A 17,060-nucleotide genomic window follows, 5' to 3' on the forward strand; every position below is an offset into this window, starting at 1 on the left:
GAGGGGAATAATTTGGGTCGATTTTTTTGCAATCCACCACAGCCAATATTTCTAAACTGAGATTTTGGGGCCCTATTGAAAAACAACCTTTGGCTACTCTGGAACTCTGTCCTTGAATCACAATAACAGGCAAGCCTTTTCTAGCATGCCACGGTCCTTTCCATCGCCCACCCCACAGTATCCATATCCTTTACCCAGCTCCTTCCACCTGCTCAGCCACACATATGTTTATGTTGATGGCCTCTAGACCATAAACATATAGACATATAGCCATGATGATGCTTAGCATAATCTCCTAGAAGTGGAATTGCTGGGCTTAAAGTATGAATAACACTTTTAAAAACTTTTGACTTTTTAACACTTTTTAAAAACTTTAGGGATGGATGTGGTGGTCCATGCCTATAATCCCAGCACTTTGGAAGGCCGAGGGGGGCGGATCACTTGAGCTCCAGGAGTTCAAGACCAGCCTGGGAAATATTGTGAAACCCTGTCTCTACTAAAAATACAAAAATTAACCAGCCGTGATGGCCAGCACCTGTAATTTCAGCTACTTGGGAGGCTGAGGCAGGAGAACTGCTTGAACACAGGAGGCGGAGGTTGCAGTGAGCCAAGATCGCACCACTGCACTTGAGTCTGGGAGACAGAGCAAAACTCTGTCTTAAAAAAACCAAAAAAATTTGACTACCTTTGCTCTAGAAAACATAGGGTATCTGGTTTAAATGCCAGTTAGTTCCACTAGGCTTTGGTGGCCCACTGTGAAAGTTGCTGTTGGATGTACACACACACACACACACACACACACACACACACACACAGAGTCCTGAGGCAGTAGGATGAGTCTGTCTTCATCCCTTTCTCTGGGGAGTTCTCCAGGTGTGGTAGCTTTGGATAGAGCCTCCCCTCATTCAGTTATTCAGCAAACACTCAAGCAGAGGCTACTACATGCCAGTCACTCTGCTAAGCAGGGAGGTGAAAAGGTTACTAATAAATACACAGTTCCTCTTCTCCAGGAACTCACTGTTTGACCAATGAGACAGAACATGCAATCAAGCCTGTGCCTGAGTATCGAGTCTATGGGAATGCAGAGGAGAAATGATTCATTTGCCTGGCTTCTTGGGAAGCGAGAGGTATGAGAAGTAATAATGCTCTATCTAAGCCTCTATCACTTGGGCAAGTTACTCCACCTTTGGGTGCCAGTTTCCCCACATGTAAAATGCAAACAATAACAGTACCCACCTATGGTCACAGTGAAGATTCCATGAGATGAAAGGTATAACATACTTAGAACAGTGCCTGGAAGAGATGTTTTGTTAAACCACTGAGTTGAATTCTTTTGGCTATCAGAGTTTTTCTTTTTCTTTTTCTTTTTTTTTTTTTTCTTTTTTGAGACAGAGTCTTGCTCTGTCGCCAGGCTGGAGTGCTGTGGCGTGATTTTGGCTCACTGCAATCTCAAGCGATTCTCCTGCCTCAGCCTGACTATAGGTGTATGCCACCATGCCCAGCTAATTTTTGCATTTTTGGTAGAGATGGGGTTTCACCATATTGGCCAGGATAGTCTCGATCTCTTGACCTCATGATCCGCCCACCTCAGCCTCCCAGCTGGGATTACAGACGTGAGCCACTGCACCCGGCCCAGTTTTTCTAATCTTTACCCTTCCAGGGCTCTGAGAAGTGTGAGGCTAGTAGAATCACCTCCTGCAGATGTTTGTGGTATAGAAATAGAAACTGCATAGTCCCTCAGTATCTTTATCAGGACTCTAAAGATAAGTGGCTATGAACTGTGGCACACTTTAGAGCATACTCAGTGTTGGGGTGGATTCAGATCTAACAGTTGGCTACCCTTAAATGAGTATTTACAGTCTTTGAGCAAATTCTTGCTGATTACAAAACACTATGCAAGTTACCAGAGATACAAAGATGAATAAGACATAGTCTCTGCCCTCAGGATCTCAGCCTATTGGGGAGACAGCTATAACCACCAGCAACCATGGCCAGCACAGAGGGAGCAATTAAGTTGGCCACAGAAGAGATAATACTTCAACTGAGCTTTTGTAAGTCTTGCCCAAGTTAGCACGCTGGTCTCTTTGGGAGGCATTAATGTGTATGGGCAGCAGAATCCCATTTAATTTTACATCCAGTTTGACAAATGGCTCTCCTTGCCATGGGTATGCAAGATAAATATGCCTCCAAAATGTGATCTCAGAGCATTTTAGAAACTAAGTGGCAAATATCCTATACATCAAGATGACAGTGACATTGAGAAACATGTGGTTTGTTAATCCACAGGGGAATCAAGATCAGACTTCAAGTTCTAGGTATTAGGCATATTTTGGGGTTCTTTTTTATGACATCCCTATCCCTTTTCCTCTAAAACTCCTACATATTAAAATTAGATGTTGCTGGCATACAGGGAATTTTTTTTAATATAATAACTGCCTGTTTACTTCCTAGAACTATAAACAAAGCTTAGAAGAACAGGGATGTCTATCTTGTTGGCATTTACTGTTCTTACAGGAAAATTAAAGTCTCACAAAGACACAGTTCAGTGAGCCAATTAAGCCTTGTCTGTTAAACTTATGCAAAATATATGGCAATAATTCTGATAGCTATTGCTAATTCAAAGCATAGGTTATGAAATCCAGGTTTGAGCACTTAAAAAGTAAAAACAAACCCAACATCTTGCAATACTCATATATTTCCATTTCATTTTCATATTCTATCTCTAAGCAGGCCTGTTTTTTATGTCAAATTACATTCTTAATGGAGAATATTTGGAGGAAATATAAAATGGGTTGGATTTGATCAAGTAGTTACTAGTCTTTCTTTTGGTGACATATAACCTCCTACTTGTCAGCTTCTAGAAGATGAATCAATTTTGTGAGGGCTTGGCCAATATCAATGTCTTCACGACTCATCAGCTCGTTGCTAATCCAAGGACAACAAATAACTACAAATGCTGTAAGTAAGCCCAGTTATAGACTGCTGATGAATTTGGTGGTCCTGGTATGTGCCCTGCCCAAGAATGACAGTGTCTGTCTAGGGAATATTTCTTTGAATATAAATAGTAGGTAGTGGTTTATCTTAGTCCATTTAGTGTTGCTACCTGAGGAATAGGTAGGAATACCTCAGGTAGGAATACCTGAGACTGGGTAATTTACAAAGGGTTTATTTGGCTCACGAATCTGCTGACTAAAGACTGGGCATCTGATGAAAGCCTTGGGCTACTTCCACTTGTGATGGAAGAAGGCAGAGGGGAGCTGCCCTGTTCAGAGATCATATGGCAAGAAGGGGAGCAAGAGCTTGTAGACATGTGATGTATGACAGTCTCCATCTTCCAGGGACTTCTGCCTCCACCCCATCTCTTTATAACCAGAGCCCCCAGACAGGGAAGGACTGAGTCTTTTGTGGCTAGCACATTGGAGATAGTTGATTTCATGGGCAAATTATATAGAGTGACATTTACTTTTTATGCTGGGAAATTTCTTCCAACAATATATTTTTGTCCAACCATCTGCTTGAGTCAAGTTTCTGTCAGCCTCTGGAAGTAATAATTATTCCCTGCTCTGAAACTGAGCTTCATGCTGGCTTTCTGCTAAGGGAGCAGACCCTTTGGCTGTCTGTTATCTATTGTCAAGAGTTCTTTTGTCACTCACTATTGTCAGCTGCTGATTTTCCAACAGACGCTTTAAGGCTATAAATAAACCCTCCCAACACAAATCCCCCCCTTATGAAAGACAAAATACACCAGTAAATTAGGATATGATTTTTATTCAGGCTATTGCAATAGGGGGACATTCGTTAATAAGAAATACCTCAAAGAAAAGGAATGAGCCTGGCTTTTATGGAGACAAAGAGAGTCTTAAGGGAGCATGAGGAAGGATGGAGGTGGGTCTTACTTCAGAATATGCAAAACCTGCATGGCCCTTGGCAATTAGCCAGTTCCTACAACCCAAAAGGGCAGAAGATTTCTTAACATCTCTACTTTTTAGAGTATAAGACTTAGATTAAGTTCCACATTGTCAGTCCTCCCTTTTGTTGAAAATGAACATCATTGCCACTGTTGGGACTCAGAAAACAATACCCCAAAATGAAAGCCTCCAAAGTAGCCTCAGAAGCAAAGTCTCTTTCTGACCTTCTTCTGCGCCCCCCGCCCTGTCTCTCACCCCTCATTCTCCCCTGAGATAAACCATAGAAACTGTGATCCCTCTTCCCCAAGATGGGTCGTAGAAACAAGAACTCCTTTTCCCCAAAGCCAGCCATAAAACCTAGAAATATTATTCTAACCTTCCACCATTCTTCTGTGTAACACTTAGCCATAAAGAAACTAAGACCCCCATCCCAGAGGGGTCCTACCCCATACCTGGGAGGAAGGAATGCTGCACGGAGAGGCCAAGAAGAAGCTGAACAGCCAGGCCTTGGTAGGTTTCCCCACGCAATCTATTTCCATTAGATCATACCCTTTTTTGTCCAATCACATTTCCACATGACCGTCCCTGCTTCATCAAACCTAAGCATAAAATTAGATAGCTTCTCCTGTATCTCTGGGTCTTCATTCTGAAGGCTCAACTGTCATGTAAAACTATGATCAAAGAAGCTGTTCATTGTTTGAAGCAATAAAGTGCAAATGAAACCTGTCTTTACATGCACAATGGGGCATATGCTTCCATAAATGCCTGATTGTGTGTGCAAATGAGTGTTTTACACACCCAGTTACTATATTTATATTTTTGCTATATTTATATTTTTAGGGTCAGTGTAAGTGCTTTCATTTTTTAAAATGAAATTGTTTTAAAAAAAAACTGGCCGGGCGCGTTGGCTCACGCCTGTAATCCCAGCACTTTGGGAGGCCGAGGCGGGTGGATCACGAGGTCAGGAAATCGAGACCATCCTGGCTGACATGGTGAAACCCCGTGTCTATTAAAAATATAAAAAAGGGCCGGGCGCGGTGGCTGAAGCCTGTAATCCCAGCACTTTGGGAGGCCGAGGCGGGCGGATCACGAGGTCAGGAGATCGAGACCATCCTGGCTAACACGGTGAAACCCCGTCTCTACTAAAAAAAAAAAATACAAAAAACTAGCCGGGCGAGGTGACGGGCGCCTGTAGTCCCAGGTACTCGGGGGGCTCAGGGAGGAGAATGACGTGAACCCGGGAGGCGGAGCTTGCAGTGAGCTGAGATCCGGCCACTGCACTCCAGCCTGGGCGACAGCGCGAGACTCCGTCTCAAAAAAAAACAAAAAACTATGATCAAATACACTTGTTATTTTTTTTCCGGTTAACCTGTCTTTTGTTATAGGGTGTTGGCCATGATCCTTATGATGGGGAGGAAAGGAATCACCAATTTTCTGCTCCCTCCCACTGAACAACTTAGAGATGACCTAAGGCCTCCTTACCTGTGTGAAGTAACTGGGAATTGGAAGGTGAGGTCCAGTTATATCCAAGTGTTGGCATCAAACTGTGAAACACAAAATGCACTGGACAATTAAGGATATGATTTTATTCATGCCGTTGCAATAGGGAGAACATTTATTAATGAAGAATAACTCAAAGGAAAGGAAGGGGTCCTGGTCTCCCATGATTCCTCATGGAAGCCTTGGGGAAGGATGAAGGTGGGTCTTATCACAGAATATTCCAGGGCTGGGTTGTCCTTTGTGGGGATGGTTGTTTCTTTTGAAACATAAAAGGGTAGGAGATTTCTTTCTCTCTCTCTCTCTTTTTTTTTTTTTTTTCTTTAAGAGACAGGGTCTCGCTCTGTCTCCCCAGCTGGAGTGCAGTGGTGTAATCATGGCTCACTGCATGCAACCTCAGCCTCCTGGGCACAAGTGATCTATCTCAGCCTCTCAAGTAGCTGACACTACAGAACAACAGGTGCACCACCACGACAAGCTAATTTTGTTGTTGTTGTTGTGGAGATGGGGTCTACCTGTGTTGCCTAGGCTGATCTCAAGCTCCTGGGCTCAAGTCATCCTCCTGCCTTGGCCTCCCATAGTACTGGTGTTACAGACAAGAGCCACTGTATTTGGCCCAGTAGGGGATTTCTTAAGCATCACTGCTTTTAGGGAACAAAAGCCTTACAGAAAGTTTAACAGTGTCAAAATTCTTTTAAGAGGTCAAAGCAAATTTGAAAAAAAAAAAAGAAAAAAAGTTTTTATAAGGTTTAGGTATGAGATAATATCAGAATTCTGATATCTTAACTGTTTGCTTGTTCTATAAGAGATACTTAAGCTAACTCCTTATTTAATTTGAGTAAGGAAAAACAAATGGCCTGTCTGACCAAAGCTAAACAACAGGAAGGGAAACACAGCTCCTCTTACTTTCCTAGAGAATCATGGACCAATTTTCAATTTGGACCAATCATGGAACCTTTTTCTGTAACTTATAGAAATTCATTCAAAATGTACTTTTTGAGCACCTGCCATTGCCAGGCATGAATATAGGTGGTGGGGATATAGCAGTCAATGTGACAGTCCGTAATTTCTCCCCTTGAGCCCCTTGCTATGGAGAAAGAGAATGCAGCAAAGCGCAGGGAGAGCCATGGGAAGGAGCAGTACTGTTTCCAACAGGTTAGCCAGAGAAGACCCCCACAAGAAGGTGACAGGAGTAAAAACCCGAGCGAGGGAGCAGTGCTGACGCCTGAAAGAACATTTCGGGCAGAGGGAACAGTAAAATGGGAAAACCCTGAGATGGGAACTGTTCAAATAATTAATCGGGAGGCCATTTAGCTGAGCCACCTTCAGCACCCTGGGTTCCTTCCTAAGCAAATGGAAAACCAACTCAACGTAAACAGTAAAATGAAACAAGCGTAACCAATCAGAAACTGCCAGCTAACTTCTAACTACGGACTTTACCAATGAGAAACTGACCTCTCACCAGGGACTTTCTGCTTTAACCAATCAAATATTTTCTTTGTCTTGCTTCCATGATCACCTTATAAAAGGCCCCTGCCCTCCTCCCCCTGTGAGCGCTGCGCTGAGCTGCCTGTGGTCTGGTGCTGCCGGATTCCTGAATCATTCAAAGCTCAAATAAACTCACGAAATTTTAATATGCGTAAATTTGTCTTTTAACTGAACTTGCCAAGATTTTCAAAGAACAGCAAGGAGTTCAGAGTCTCTCGGGTGCCGTTATAAAGAGGGGAAGGGTAGTGGCTGAGGGTCGACAGCTGAGGGAGCAGAGGCTGTAGAGTCGTACAGACAACTGTGATGACTTTGGATGTTACTCAGGTTGAAGCAGGAAGGTACTGACATGATGACTTTGAGCAGAGACGGAACATCACCTAACATATTTTCAGAGGATTACCCTAGCTTATGTGATAAGAGGATTGAAGCAGTCAGACCAGTGAGGAGCTGTTGCACTGCTCTTGAGAAGATGGGAGCTCGGATCAAGATGGCCATGGTGAAGTGTGGTGGAGGCTGCTTAGGTCTCATTTGGGAATTAAGCATTTATTCCTCCAGCAGCCGGGAAGCTCCAGCTAATGGCTTTTGGCTGTCAGCCCTCTTCAAGAATCGCCTCTGCTAAAGACAGCTGCCTTGCCCAGTGACACTTCCCCTGCCTGGAGGCTTGTTAATGAGGGCTACAAAGGCCTGGCCCTGTACCTCCACTCAGGACAACTCCTAAGGGCCATCCCAGTTCAGAGCTCCCCAAGGAGTCCGCTCAGACCTTCCTTGTGCTTCCTTGGGCTTCCTCACAGCCCAACTTCTCCCTTTCTTACAGGCATTGATCCCAAGAGTACCCCGTAATAAACTCCCTGCCCACTCAGCTCCATCTCAGACTCAGCTTCCAGGGGAACATAGCTTGTGCATTGAGGTGGTGAGCAGTGGTCAGGTTCTGAATATATTTTCTTTTCTCTCTTTTTTAAAGACAGGGTGATATGGTTTGGCTGTGTTCCCACCCAAACCTCACCTTGAATTGTAATAATCCCCGGGTGTCAAGGGCAGGGCCAGGTGGACATCCTTGACTCATGGGGTCGGTTTCCCCCATACCTGCCACCATGTAAGAGAGCCTGTGTTTCTCCTTTGCCTTCCACTGTGCCTTTGTGAGGCCTCCTCAGCCATGTGGAACTGTGAGTCCATTAAATCGCTTTCCTTCTCCACAGAGAATCTAAGTGGTCTTACAAAGGAACAAAGCTAGCCGTCAGCACGTCCACCAGGAAATGTTTCCAGCATTGTTTTTTTGTACACAGCCCATGCTGCAATAATAGGCTCCCATGAGAAGTTGAAAATAGGCAAAGCTGCTTACAAACTACCTTTATCATACACCCCGAGGATAATTCCAAGGCAACATTGAAGTAATCAGAATGACATGACACCACCTTGTGTAGGTGCAGTTTCACAGTAGAGAGAAAGTTCGCTCTAGGGAATGGGAGTTAAGGAGATGAATCTTGAGCTGGAGCTTGACAGCAGTACGGACTAAGTGGAAAGCCTGGGAAAGGTGTGCTAGGGGAGGGGAAGATGAGAGAGGGCCCAGGAGTGAAGATGGATAAGATGCCTAGGAGGAGGAACTGTTGTTGTGAGTCTGCCTCTCATGAAAATTACATCTGTTAAGTAAGGTGGGGTAAGTCAGCTAATTTTTAAAACCAGGCCAAGAGTTTGGATTTCACCCTTTAGACTACCAAGGGAACAGAAGAAATCTCAACACTTTTAAACTGCCAGTGTGAACTGTGAATCTCCACATCAGAAGTGTGCAGTATTTCCCAAATGTATTTGGCATTGAAAACTTCTCTTCCATGACACCACCTATTAACATCTTTGGAAAGATTTGTCCCACAGACACATTGAGGTAGAGAACACTCAACCTTGGGGTGTAATGGGAAAACTAGTGGGTCAAGGGAGCCAGTAATAACGAAGATTTTTAAAAGGTTATGAACAGTATCTTGGGTGGTACGCAAAAAACATTGATTTATTATCCTGCCCCCACAATTCATGTTCACTGTTAGTGGCATATTATGGGGCATATGGAAAGAGACCCATTGTTTTCTGGAACCTTCTTTTCCTTCTTGAATGATTAGTAAATCGGTTACATTTTTCATCATATGACTTATATCCTTGCAAAATATCCCCTGGCTTGGTATCATACTGCATTTCTGTTCAAGCAGTGGTTGTATTGCCTGTTCCTCAGCAGGCAGTGGGTATTGTCTCTGGTCGTTGTCAGATGCCAAGTGGCACCTGTAAGACAAGCAGGAAGGAACTGGTCTTGCCCTGTAACAGCAACTTCAAACCAGGAAAGCTCTGTCTATAGCCCCAGGCCTCTGCGGTCTGTCCCCACATTTGCCAGGACTTCTCATCCCTTTGCTGTCTTCTCATTTCAGTTCTCATTTGCTCACTGTGGTGCCTCCCCCCACTGAGCCACTTGGTAATTGAACTTGAGTTTTATCTTCCCTTCATTCTACTTCAAAAATACCCGAACATAGCTTGTTTGTTTTCCCAGTGAGGCATCTGACAAGTCTTTAGCTTCCGTTTAGCAATAGTTCCCAGTCAGAGGGGATACCAAACCCCCCCAGGCCTGTACTTTGTGGCCTTTGAAAATGTGTGGAGGCATTTGTGTGTGTGTGTGCATGTGAAGCTGTCACCACGCATTAGCCAGGGTTCGGGGTAGCATTACTGCCATGTGATAGGCAGGGGCTTAGGATAATACTACAGAATGAAGAGTTGCCCCACCCGAAATACCAGTAACACCCCCAATAAGCTCTGCCGTATGCTTCATGAGTACCACTTTGCTAATTTTCAATATCTACAGTACCACCTGTGCCATTATTAGTTTAATATTTTTCTTTGAATTAATTCACTTAAATTTTTTTGTTTTTATTCCAAATAGCAGTATACTTGAAATGATGGGTCGATGTTATTTATATATTTTACAGTACACATAAAAATAAATACCTAACACCTAATACAAACTATTCTTAATTAATGATACACATGTGAAGTCGGGAAACACTGGAGCTATGGCCACATACCCAGTTAGATTTTATTTATGTATTTATTTATTTTTATATAGAGACAAGGTCTTGCTTTGTTCCCCAGGCAGGCACAGTCATAGCTTACTACAGCCTCGAAGTCCCAGGCTCAAGCTATCCTCCCACCTCACCTCCCAAGTGGCAAGGATTACAGATGTGTGTCACCGTGCCTGGCTAATTTTTATATTTTTTGTAGAGATGAGATTTCACTATGCTGCTTAGGCTGATCTTGAACTCCTGGCCTTAAGCGATCCTCCATCCTCGGCCTCCTGAAGTGCTGGGATTACAGGCATGAGCCACTGTGCCCAGCCTCCTGTTGGATTTTGATGGGAACATTAGCCTCACACAGATTTTCTCTTCTGAACCAGGAAGGTCTGCACATGTACACCACATAGACTCCTTAGCATGAGCCATATAAGGGCAAAGGCCACATGTTTACTGCCCCATAACATCATTTATTTTATTTAAAGTAGCCTATCCCAATGACAATGACAGCATTCTTGACCTGAGTCAATTCTCTTTGTTGCTTCCAAAGTCAAGGATAAAAGTGAGGGTCACTTGGCTTTTGCCTCCTTGAAATGTAGCTCTCTGAGGGCCCACCTGTGTCTTGTGTCCCCTTCTTTCCCAATGCAGTGTCTGGCACATGAAGTCATGATTAACGAAGGTCTCAGTGAATGAAGGAAAGCATAAACACAAAAACGTATGCGTACCCCTCAGTACAGGGCAAGTGATGGAGAACTGTAAACACTACTGTCACTGAGTCAAAAAATCTTACACGTTGCTTATGCAAGTTACATAACTTCTCTGTGCTTCTCTGTCCCTACCTCTGAAACACACATGATCATAGAACCAACTTCATAACACCATTATAAGGAGGCATTGACAGTATATTTGTTGAGTGCTTAGAACAGTGTCAGGCACAGAATAAATGTTATAGAAATATTTGATGATGAATAAAGAAATGAATGAGTGGTGCCTGGCTTGTACTCAGGTTTGCAATGTTTGCTGAAAGAGTGAATCAACAAATCCTGGACTATAGTGTTCCAACGCTCACATCCTTGGTACTCAGCTGTTCCCTGGAGTAGCAGTAGATGCTAAAGCAAAACGTCCCAAGTTCCAGTGAAGAGGTCTTCTATGGTTAGCACAGAAAAGCTTTTCATAACAGATAGCTTAGGGTGATGCCCCATGTATCACCTTCCCCGCTTCCCCACCCCCCACCTAGTTACAGGCTGCACAGGAACTGCTACTGGTGCAGTCCTCCCTTGGTATCCACAGCAGACTCATTCCAAGGCCTCTGCAGAAAGCAAAACCCATGGATGCTCAATTCCCTTGTATAAAATGATGTAGTATTGCCATATAACCTACCACATCCTCTTGTATACTTTATTTATTTATTTTGAGACAGGATCTCACTCTGATGCCCAAGCTAGAGTATAGTGGAGTGTTCCCAGGTCACTGTAGTCTCAACCTCCTTGGCTCAGGGGATCCTTCTGCCTTGGCCTCCCTAGTAGCTAGGACTACAGGCGCATGCCACCATGCCTGGCTGATTTTTAAACATTTTTTATAGACATGACTGTGTTGCCCAGGCTGGTCTTGAACTCAAGCAGTCCTCCCATCTGGGCCTCTCAAAGTGCTGGAATTATGTGAGTTACCATGCCAGGCTATCCTCCTGTATACTTTAAATCGTCTGTAGGTTACTTACAATACCTAATACAATGTATGCTATGTAAACAGTTGTTATACTGTCTTGTTTTTTCTTTGTATTATTGTTATTGTTGTATTGTGGGTTTTGTTTTTTTTTTTTCAGAATATTTTTGATTCACAGTCGGTTGAATCTGGGGATGTGGAACCCACGGATGTAGAGGGCTGACTGTATTTATTTAGGGCAATGCTAGAACATGTCCAATTAACTAAATTCTGTTCTGTCTCAATGAACTCATTCTGCAGGAACAACACACTCATGTGCAGTGAGCACAGAGAGGCAGGGAAGGGGAGACAAAAGAAAGGAAGCAGCAATGATGAAGCATTTATTATACTTCAAAATGGCTCCTGGCACATGGAAGGGGATTTCAAGTACATTGTGTCATTTAATCCTCTGACAATCTTAGGAGCCAGGAGCCATTTTGAGATTCAGAGTTTTAGCTTTTTTTCCTTTACTTTACAGGCCAGAAACTGATGCTCAAGGAAGCTAACTAACTCAGCCAAGGTCATTTGGCTAAAATACATAGCAGTGCCAAAACTTAGGACTCTATGAGTTGTTATTTAAATGAACCCCTGAAGTATTGTCCAGGGCCTCAGAAAGGTGATGTCAGCTGCATATCAGCATGTGCCCAGCCCACCAGCTGGATTTTTAGTGTATCTATCTCCCATTATCATTATAGAGAACAAATGAGTGACATTAATAAAATAGACAATCTTTAATAGGTCCTGCCTGCCACCAGCCATCAAAGTCCTACAAAACAGCAGAGCAAAGTGAGGTTGCAGTTACTGCCCTGTGGTATTTAGTAAACAGCCAATATGATCCCATCTGAGACAGTCTGTGGGCAGGGCATGGCATGGGTTTTTTAATAGGGTATTTTTCTCAAGGCTGATGGAAAAGCACTCCATTCATGACCTTTCATCCATAGCCTTTTTTGCCTGAGAAAATGTAGGAAGAGCTGATTCTCTGGGAGAAGGAAGACAGGTGGATCCCACACCCCACTGCTGGCGACACTGATTTTGGATAAATGGTTTAAATTTTCTTTCTTTCTCACACAATTACGAGGGCAGCACTATGAAGTTGTCTTAGTATCTGAGTGATCTAGAGAGTATTCTGACTTTATTTGACCAAAAAAAATATGAGCTCCTTCTGGACTTCTCTAAAGAATCCTCATTGCTCTCTGTTCCCACCCCAAACTCTTCATTCTGTTCCCATGGAGCATTTCTGCAGTGAAATGTCATTAGCTTACTCTACCCTCTGAGCAATAATCCTCCTGCCCTTTAGCAATGACAGGTATGTATCCTGCCTTCCAAACAGCTAATCTTATTAGGTCATCCACAGGACTGGGACATGGTCTGTCCTCTGAATTTGTTAAGTCCAGCAAAGATTATCTGAGGTCACTGTTGGTCAGTCTAAATTTTGGGCTCCCAAGTAAAAATCCAAAGAATTCCCTCCCCTGCTTCTTTGTCTGTGAAATAAACAGATCTTCAACTAGGATGGCCTTCCCTGTAATGCAGGACTTCCTTGAGTAGTGATTGTCCCAATATTTGAGATTCCTGGTGAATGTTTCAGACACAAACCTGCCTGTATGTGTCTTCACTGTTGGAATTTCCAGGCACAGTTTGCCCTCGTAAGAACTTGTTTCCTTCTGTTCTCTGTTGACAATGTAGAGGAGGAAAAACGATTTAGAGAAATAATTTTCTCTCTACCCCTTTGTAGTTCTCAGTTGAGATTGACCCCATAACAAAAGATAGATTAATCAGAGAAAAACTAACGGAAGTTTAATAACATGTATATATGGTAGATACTCAGGGCAAAGTGAGTAAATCTCAAAAATATTGCTTTGAGTTCAGGCTTTAATACCATCTTTCCCTCCAACAAAGAAAAAATGGTTTGGGGATCTGCCCAGTTATAACAAGATGGTCAGAAAATGCCCCCAGCCTCCCCTGGCACACACTTCTTATCCTTCATTATCCCAATATTTATACCATAATTTTGGTGGGATCGGTATTAATATGACAATATAAATGTTGAACTGTGATGACTTTTCCTTATCCAGCTTTTGGATTTACCTTGAATTCCTCTTCTTGTTTGTTTAGTTTCTGTGCATTTATCATTAATTCATCCCCAAACTCTCAAAAATGTTCATATGCAAGCATTCTATCAATTTCATCATCTTACATCCTTATCAGTATTCTGGCTTTCTCCAATATAGATGAGTTGCCCTGTGGACTTGCTACATAGCTGTTATCCTGAAGATTTTCTCTCAATATCATGCTGGGATTTATTGAACTTGTTTCTTGTGTGGGATCCCCTCTGTCCTGCATTCCAATATCTTTCTTGTTTTCCTCTTTTATTTTGGTGGAGGAGCTCCTCTAATTGCATCTTTAGAAAGGTGCATAGAGTGCTGTTTGAGAGCTTATATGTCTGAAAAAGATGTTATTTTATTTGATAGCTTGGCTGGGTATAAAATTCTATAAAATTCATTTTTCTGCAGAATTACTTCTAGCTTCTAGCATTATCATTGAGAAGATTAATGGTCATTCTGATTTTTCATTAGAATCTAACCAATTTTTCACTCTCTAGAAGCTTTAGAATTTTTTCTTTGATTTCAATATTCTTAAATTTCACAATGATATGTTTTGACTGATATATTTTATTCATTTTGCTGGACACTTGATAGGAACTTTTATCTCACAATGACTTTCAGTTTGAAATTTTCTTAAATTACTTTTTGATGATTCCATTTACTGTTTTCTTTTTATCTCTTTCTATGACTCATAGTGTTTGGATATTGGACTTCCTGGCTTGATCCTTAAATTTCCTTGCCCTTTCTCTCTTATTTTTTGTCATTTTATTGTCCTTTGGAAGGTTTAATCAAATTTTCCTTCCAACCTTCTTACTGGATTTTTAATTTATAACATAATATTTTTAATTGCTAAGACTCTTCTGTTGTATGAATGCACCATTTCAAACCTGCTTCATATTTACAATATATTCTCTTAGCTCTCTGATAGTTTTTGTCTTCTTATCTAATTTATGTTTTCTCCAAATTACTTTAATCTCTTTGTTTTTAGTCTCGGCCTTTCATGTTAGAGGCTTTCTTTAAAAGGTGATGGTTGGCTGTTCATTTATATTTAAAATTGGAGCCCTAAAAAGCTGAATGAGACTCTGTATTGTGGGTGGAGTTTCACGACCATTAGCTCACTTGTAGGATTATCAGGCTGAGCTGTTTGTTGGATAATCCTAATATAAGCGTCTTTAAATCTTTTCTTTTGACTTGTCAGATGTTTTCAGAGAAGAATCTTCTAAGATCCTGCACAGTTTTCTGGGAACCTAGTGATGGAAGAGGGCCATGAGCTGTAGCAGAGGGCTTCAACATTAGTATTTAATCCTCCTTCTTTCAAAATGATTGCTGCCCTCAACTGTGCCATGTATCCCACACTTCAGAGACCTTCTGTTTTTGCTGTCTCTGGAGTATAAACCACAAATTTCTGCTGAGGGAAAAAGGGGTTAATTATCTGATCACACAAAGTAAGCATTAGGATTTGGGCGGGGGGAGCGGGGAGGATTTAAATTTGTGTCTATCTGACTCCTAGACTTTTGTATTCCCCTTTACTCCCAAATCATAAACCCCTGCTACTTCTAATTCTTGCGACTTTGTGGTTCTATTTTAGAAAATGGGCTACTACTTAGCTTGCTCACTTAGGACATAGGTAGCTGTCCTAGATCCGCTAGGTCAGTTTTCTTTCCTCTTTCTGTTTTCTAACTCACAACATTTGATGGCTTTCATTTTCCCTCCAATTATCCTTTCCTTCTTGGGTTTCCTTCCTATATGTTAGTTAGTGGGGATCCATAAAAAGTACAGGAAGACATGTGTGTTTAATATCTGCTATCTTTAAGCTGTATTTGACATATATATGTATATATTTGATTCCAATATTCTTAAATTTCACAATTATATGTTTTGATTAATATATTTTATTAATTTTGCTGGACACTTGATAGGAACTTTTATCTCACAATGACTTTCAGTTTGAAATTTTCTTAAATTACTTGAAAATATATATATTTTTTAAACTTGGAAGTCCAAGATCAACATATATATTTTACTGACAAAATGTTCCAATATGTAATTTGCTCTCTTAATGATTACTTTTTTTTAAGTAAGGAAGCTAAGGAAGCTACAGCAGTAATTCTTGAGGCATATTAGAACATTTCTTACTGACAAAATACTTTTCAACCAATTATTACAGGGATATGGTTCAACTGAAATTGTAATGGCCTAATTTACAAAGATAAAACTGTCTATTTTAGGGAATGCAGTAAATTTCAAAAGTAAACGAGGGAATGTGAAAGGAATGAGGTAAACTGTGAATACCCATGGTAGAAGAACACTAGGAAATAAAACCCTAGACCAGGTTGAACTGGGAATGATGCTTCATCAGAAACAGCGTGCCTGGACATAGAATCCAAATTGTTTTTGAGTGGGGAGTCCAGAGCCAAAATTGATTTTCCTATTCTAAGACTGAGTCACAATGTTAGGAAATTAGAAAGAGAAATTTAAAATAGCTCAGAATTAGGATTAAGAACAGCAAAAGAGGACTTGACAATTTCTCTTTTTAAAAATGCTCTGAGCATGTTTGTGTTTATGGGAAAGATTTAAAGGTTGAAAACATCCAATATTGTTAAAATTGTGAAGAAATAGGCAATTTCATTTACTGTTGGAGAGTATAGAATTATTAAATAGTAATTGGTAACTCTTTATTAAAATTATAAATGTGGATTTAGTTTGACTCAACATTTCAACTCCTACAAATAATCCTTCAGGAAAGACTGAAAAGTGATGTACAAGGATGTTCATTGCATCATTGCTTGTAATAGCAAAAACTGAACACAACCAAAATGTTCATTATAGAGGATTATTTCAATTCATGGTGCTACAGACCCAAATATAACTAGTCTTTTGTGGTCCGCTCTTATAAGGAGATTCATTCAAAAGAAACTAATTTAATATCTCTCAAACAACATTGAAAGAGACCTAATTCATAACCTATAACTCCATTTATAATTTATCCTTGTTTTACAGCCTTTTATTGACATATGGAACACCATATATCAGGCAAAAGACATAAAGTCAATTAAAATATATGTATACAATGATATCTAAAATATGTTGTTCAACTTTTTACCAAAATGTTATAAAATAGAATATATGGTATAATTTCATTAATGTTTAAAAAATATAAAGGCTTCCAGCTTAGAGTAATGGCAGAGTAGTTAGTATCAGACTAAACCTTCCACTGCTTATGAACTCATTCTGTCTCTCTCTCTCTCTCCCTCTCTCCCTCTCTCTGTGTGTGTGTGTCTCTCTCTCTCTCTCTCTCTCACACACACACACACACACACGCA

At 41.3% G+C, this 17,060-nt stretch overlaps 1 protein-coding gene and 1 long non-coding RNA gene across 4 annotated transcripts in view; one reads left to right on the forward strand and one right to left on the reverse strand.

Annotated features, from left to right (window-relative positions):
• The window catches only part of UBE2N (ubiquitin conjugating enzyme E2 N), a 443,559-nt gene extending 439,837 nt beyond the window's left edge, over positions 1–3,722 (reverse strand). Inside the window, exon 1 of the mRNA XM_050747212.1 lies at positions 3,719–3,722. The gene's annotated coding sequence lies outside the window, so the exon portion shown is untranslated. The remainder of the gene's footprint in view (positions 1–3,718) is intronic.
• On the forward strand, positions 1,044–7,039 carry LOC126930321 (uncharacterized). Of its 3 annotated transcripts, none has more exons than XR_007717571.1 (4): positions 1,044–2,051; positions 2,855–2,958; positions 4,314–4,418; positions 5,294–7,039. It is a non-coding gene; the product is annotated as an uncharacterized LOC126930321 (long non-coding RNA). The 3 variants fall into 3 exon arrangements; XR_007717570.1 differs by having other exon boundaries at positions 1,044–1,127; positions 1,946–2,958; XR_007717569.1 differs by having other exon boundaries at positions 1,044–2,958.
• The last annotated feature ends 10,021 nt before the right edge of the window (positions 7,040–17,060 follow it).

The sequence above is a fragment of the Macaca thibetana genome, chromosome 11 (genome assembly GCF_024542745.1).
Source record: "Macaca thibetana thibetana isolate TM-01 chromosome 11, ASM2454274v1, whole genome shotgun sequence".
Taxonomy (NCBI): Eukaryota; Metazoa; Chordata; class Mammalia; order Primates; family Cercopithecidae; genus Macaca; species Macaca thibetana.